The sequence below is a fragment of the Poecile atricapillus genome, chromosome 3 (assembly GCF_030490865.1).
Source record: "Poecile atricapillus isolate bPoeAtr1 chromosome 3, bPoeAtr1.hap1, whole genome shotgun sequence".
Taxonomy (NCBI): Eukaryota; Metazoa; Chordata; class Aves; order Passeriformes; family Paridae; genus Poecile; species Poecile atricapillus.
The window spans coordinates 61963137-61969136 of NC_081251.1; positions in this window are offsets into that span (position 1 = coordinate 61963137).

Sequence of the window (6000 nt, forward strand, 5' to 3'; positions counted from 1 at the left end):
AGTGTAAGACCTGTTAACCTCAAAGACTGCATCTAATAGCAAAAGAAACAAAAAATACATAATATAGAGGATGCAGTATATTACTGGTCCATACATTATCTCTCCTACTCTGCATCACTTGCATCTGCTGCAGACATGAACATTTCCAAGTGCCATTAGGATATGAAGTTTTTTGTTCTCCCCTCAGATCGCAGCTTCCCAACAGCAGTGCAGGCTGCACAGGGAGCTCTCAGAGCTGAATAAGGAGAGAATATACTCATGGAGAAGATTCCTGACGCAGATAAAGGAGAGTAGTTTTGACCTTAGTGGATCATGAGTAAGACACCCAGCCGGAGTCTGAAGTACAAGTATCCACCTGTCTCTTGGGAAATCCTCTGTTTGCTCTGTGATAACAATAATGCTGAAAACAGGCGGGCACTGATGAAGACGTAACACCAAGTACAAGGGAGGTACAAGCAGGGTGACATTTCTAAACAAAGTAGAACACTGCCTACTGTCACCAGACCTGAATTTTAACTCTGATAGTTTGCAAGGGCTCACTGGAACTGTACCTCAATTAAATTTTCATTCATGACAAAAAAATACTTGTGTTTCATAGCAAACAGCTCATATACAATTTACAAATGGCTACATATATCCTTAATTGGTTTTCAACCACCCTGCTAAACACTGAGGGCAAACTAAATCTATTTTATGTCAAGGCTGCAGATACACAGTCACCTTATCTAATCAGCCCCAGCTGCCTTAAAGGCAGTAACTCAGAAACAAAGAGGCTACCAAACCAAATAACTTCTGTGAGGCCTTGCTGGAGGAGAAGGGGATCAGGTTGATTACTGTTCACCTGCCACACTGAGGCATGCAGGTAACCTGAAACAAAGGGAGTTTTCAGTGCTTCCCAATGACACACCTACCCTTGTGAAGTAATTACCTCTGACGCATGACACAAAAGATAAACAAGTCTTGTAGCATGTTGGCTAGCAACTCACCAAAACACTTTGGAAAATATCAGTATGCCTCCTTTAAAATACTGGGTGAATTTCAACTGTTCGCAGGAGGTAACTCAGGACCTTGGTATTAACTGAGTAGCACTCGAGCCCTCAGAATAAAGTTGATGTGCTGCCTCAGATGCAACCAGGATTTCACACAGAGTTGACTTGCTCCTAAGAACACAGCTCAGCAGTTCATTTATTTTATAAGCTGGTTATCTTTTACAGGTGGTGTGATAAATTCTTTGGTCTCTTTTAATAAAAGAGAAATGATGAGAGAGGGGAAAATCTGTCATATGTAACCTTATGAACACCTTCTGTGCTATGGTTTCATTTGTGTGATGGCTCAGCATTCTCCAGCAACACATTTGGAGCCAGATTCATTGGTCCACTGCTCTGTTTTCACCTTCAAGCACTTCCAGCGTGGGAGGAGAAGGGTGAGGTGCTGCTGGACTTCAGAGGTAGGGTGTTGTGTTCCTTCACCTGGTATCAGTTGAACGTGAGGACTGGGAGACTCCAGAGATGGTGTTTCATGAGCTAATTGTTCAGTATGTTTAATTAGCTTGGAATGGTAAAAACATTGTTGCAGCAATCAGAAGTGGAGTTTCTGTATCCAAGAAGTTTGTCTGGTTTTCCTACCCATGCCATTTGGCCTTATGGACCTTGCTTTTCGGCCTTACGGATTTTGTTTTGAGTAATTTAGTACAAACATATATCCATTAGAAATCTTCATAGTTGTACCTTGGATCATCTCCAGAGCCAGGCCCAGTTTGTTTCTGTGTGAGACCAGGAGCACAAGAGCTGGGAACACCTCGTCCCTGTACTCCTGGGTGAACCATATTGTCCCTAAGGCATGCTACACTGATACATGCAGCATTTTCCTGTGAGAAAGTGGACTGCTCTTTGTTGCTCTCCCTGGCTGTGTTCTGCCTGCCGTGGCAGATGTAGAGGGAGGGGGAAGTACAGCATCAAGCTATGGCCTTCTTTTGCAGCGTTCTGATGTGGGGCCATGGCTGTGAGCACTGGGGCTGCTGTCACAGTAAGGGCTGTGCCAGTACCATGGCCTGTTTCTGACCCAGCGTCTTGAAGCGCCCAGGGCAGATTCACTTCAGAGTGTCTGAGTGCTCTGGCTCTAGGGATGCAAGTGGCAATGCCTGCCACTCATTGGGAATGTGATCTTTGAGCCCTGTTTGCAAAAGCCTGCAAGAAGGGCTCAGCTGTCTCCATGTCTACATGGCAGTCCAGACCTGCAGGGTGGTTTCTCTGCTCAGTCCTGCATGGCTGCTCTGCCAGGCAGGACAGCAGCACAGATGGGAGAGCTGAGAATCCTGGCCACTGGCCTGGTTTCCCTTTACCTGTCTGACACAGTGAGGCAGAAAAACACCAAAAGGGCCTTAGAGATGACAGCAAAACAGGGTGTGCATGTATAGCTGATTCACAGGGTGGAGTAACAGCTGGATGCACTGGCAAAGCAAGACACTGGTCTCACAGGTGGGGACTATCCATAGAGAAAATGTGCCTGGGAGGGTTTGGGCACCTCCTGGAGAACTGCACCTAAGGTGCTCCCAGAAAGTCACGTGGACAGGACTAACAAAAGCACTTCACACACTATATTTCTCTCCCCGTGCAATCATCTCTAACAACACACTATTTTTCCTGTTTGTGTTTGAAGTTATGGGAACTCTCCTGATCCCACAAGCAAGCAATCTAACAGCAAGGAATAATTTTCTAATGTATTATCTTTCCAGATATCTAAACGTACTTCTTCCTTGCATTCCTCTCAATGCCCTCCACCCCTGTTGCCTGAAATAACTGCTCACTCATCACTAAAGTTTAGCCATGCTGTGCTGTACAAATCCAGGGAGATAAGAAACAATATTCTTTAGATAACAGCACAGAGTATTGCACAATGTTCTTTCTTGTCTCAGAGTTCAGTCTGCACCCTTAGTTAAAAAAAAAAAAAAAAAAAAAGGAATGTTAAAGCAAAAAACCCAACCCCTCTTTACAGAAATTGCGTTAAAATGCAGCATGCAATATAGTTAGTGCAGTGCTAAGGACATTTGAAATAGTGGTGCTACTTCAAGTAAGATTGTGGCTGCCATTTTCCCTATGGTTTCCAATGTGTAGTATTTAAAACGATCTCTTTTTCTGTGCTTCAAGTAGCAATTAAGTATTGTGTTTCAAATGCCACCACACATCAGTGGTGAGCAAATAATGGCTTAAATAAGAACTTAAAAAAAAAGGTTTGTTTGCTTTTGCAGGTGTTAAATTTCAGCAGGACAATCTAACTCAAACAAAGTCCTAAACAAAAGTTACTGGAATTCCTGACTGACAACCTGAGTTTCATGTTAGACAAGGCAGATAATCAAAATAATTTCTGCTGGCTCTAAAATCTCTAACCATTGATTCTTACCGTGGCTGTAAATCTCTGCGATTGAATTTTTTAACTTTAGTCAAAACAATTTTGTTTAAATTGCTATTGCATGGGAAAACAATTGCAGAAACTACATGGGATTAAAAGATTTGTTTTGTAGTGACTATCCTTAGAAACATCCAAGCAGTAAAAGTTACACCGAGAAGTACATTATGAGATCTGAATGTGGATTTAAGTTATTTTCTTCTTCTTCTGGTAACTCTCTAATTTCTCCCTTGAGAAGAAATGCAATGTATCCAGTACCCAGATGGATTCAAACTTACATCCTGTAAGCTATCTCAGAATATCAGGAAAATATTAGGAAAAAGGTAATTGAATAATTTTAGACACAGTTACTAATTCTGCGTAACCCTTTTATGGTAAACTCAGCTGCAGTGAAACCCTGCTTGTAGAGAAGAGAATGAAAGCTGGAGATTGTTTCAGTGCAAGCTAGTGATGATTTAAAGTGAGCCCCTTCCCACAGGACTCAAGTTTGCAATCCTGTCAGAGCCTCCCAGAGTCAAGACAGTGGGACCAGGCCTGTAACTGAGAGGTTTAGTGGAGAAAATTCCATGACTTCACTAAGAAAGGCTGCCACGGTAATTCTTAATTGGTTACTTCAGATTAGCCTCTCAGACAACCCTTGTTAATGTGAAATGATAACCTTGAACTGTGTTCATGGTTTAAGTATAATCCAAAGACCTGCATGAAGCACACAGGGACAAAGTCAGAAATTATTTGCATTTGTGTGAGGTCAGAATCAGGCTGATTCTGTCAATCCAGCCACAGGATCACAGCAATCCAGCTGTTATGGGCTTTATCAAACACCAGATTAAGGCTCCATGTGTGTGCCAGTCATCTGGAAATAGATCTTACCAGTCTGATTCTTCTACTTTTAGCCATGGTGCTGTTACCTGATTTCTTGTGCAATCTTGTTTAAACATGAGTAGAGGTGGAAGAGGTGAATTCTATGTTTCTTAGAAAGCTTGAGATGATGTGAACGGAACAAATTAGTTGTTCAGCAATTATAAAAATCTGAGGAAATCAGGGAAAATTGAAATGGTCCTGGTCAGTACAGTTGCTTGTTTTCAAGCTCCAATTATATGCCTATGCCTGTTGGTTGTCCCAGACAGAGACAGAAGAGAAATTCTTTAGAACAATAGATTCCTTTTAATCTGATATGTAATCTAAAGAGTCTCAGGCTGACTCCAGGTGTTCTGGGCTAGAAACAGGCTGCTGTGGGTTGTGTCAGGGCCTTCACTGGAGCACGTGTACAGGGCAGTACCTGCAGGATGCAAAGGGCCTGCTACAACAGTCAGTAAACTTTATATTATCCTAAAAGTATAACAGGTTGGTTTAACTATTCTTCATGTATTTTTTTTTCATTAATCATTAATATTCAGTTAATACAGCAGTGAGCAGAATGTACCCACAGATCTATCCATAAAGGAAGTAATTTACAGCCTGCTTTACAACAGTGTTGTGTAAACACTTGAGTTGCATTGAGTACTGCATTTCTGTGGGAGCAGTGGCACATTCGAGTGTGCAAACACAACACTTTAGAGAAAACCACGCACTTTTGGTCCAGTCCCAGACTACACTGTTACCAGCCTGCAACACTGTAAAAATAAATCAATGTTACTAATTAAAAAGACAGAGGAAGTGAAAATTACCACAGCTCTTTAATATTCCACAGCACTTCTGCTCTGTGCAGCTCGAATATAGCATTGGAGAGACCCTGGTCTTACCCCAAACACTCATGGGTTTCACTCATTTAGGGTCAGACCCAGGATTAGTACTTACACTGAAAGAGTGAGAAAGGAAGCCCAAGGGACAATCATTACTTCCCAGTATCAGGGTGCTTTCTTACAAATGCCTTAAAATGCTCTTCAAAGCTAGAACTATTAATAAATAAGTAATTCTACAAAACCTGTATTGTCCTGTTACAACTATGTCTGTATGAGAAGCAGACCTAGATTCCTCTGTTCTTGATCCCTCAAATCACAGTTCAGGATTCAAATGTCATATTCAATTGTTTCCTTCTTGACAGATGTAACACTCTTTCTCACAGTGCAGCTTCACTGCTGAGCTGAGAATGGAACTGACCTACACAGAGACTGGGATCTACAGGATCCTCCTCGGATTTGCAGCATTCCCGCGCCTTAATGTACATATCTAAATGTCTCTGGGACACAGTGGCAAGGCGGGTTGTACCTCATTATGAGGTTACTGACTTCAGCCTTGCTGGCATTCTCCAGGATTCAGTGAAATTACAAGACTTGTTTAACCCCATACATGTCCTTTAAAAGTCTTGCTGAACTGGAGCCTGAGTAAAGCCTGGGCCCAGCAGGCATTCCTGTACATGCTCAAGGATAATAGTTGTCTAATGGGTTCAGGGAGAGCTCATGGACAACTTGTAGTGACTGTTTTCTTCAGTACAGCTAATTTACATCCTTAACATTTTTAGAATTTCAGTATGGTGTCTGTATATCAGAAGTCACCATGGCATACATACTGCCCTGTTTTCTTGCAGACACAGGAGCTTCAAATTCTTACTCTCAACCCTCCTACATTCCAATGCAATTCCTTTCCTTAATGAGC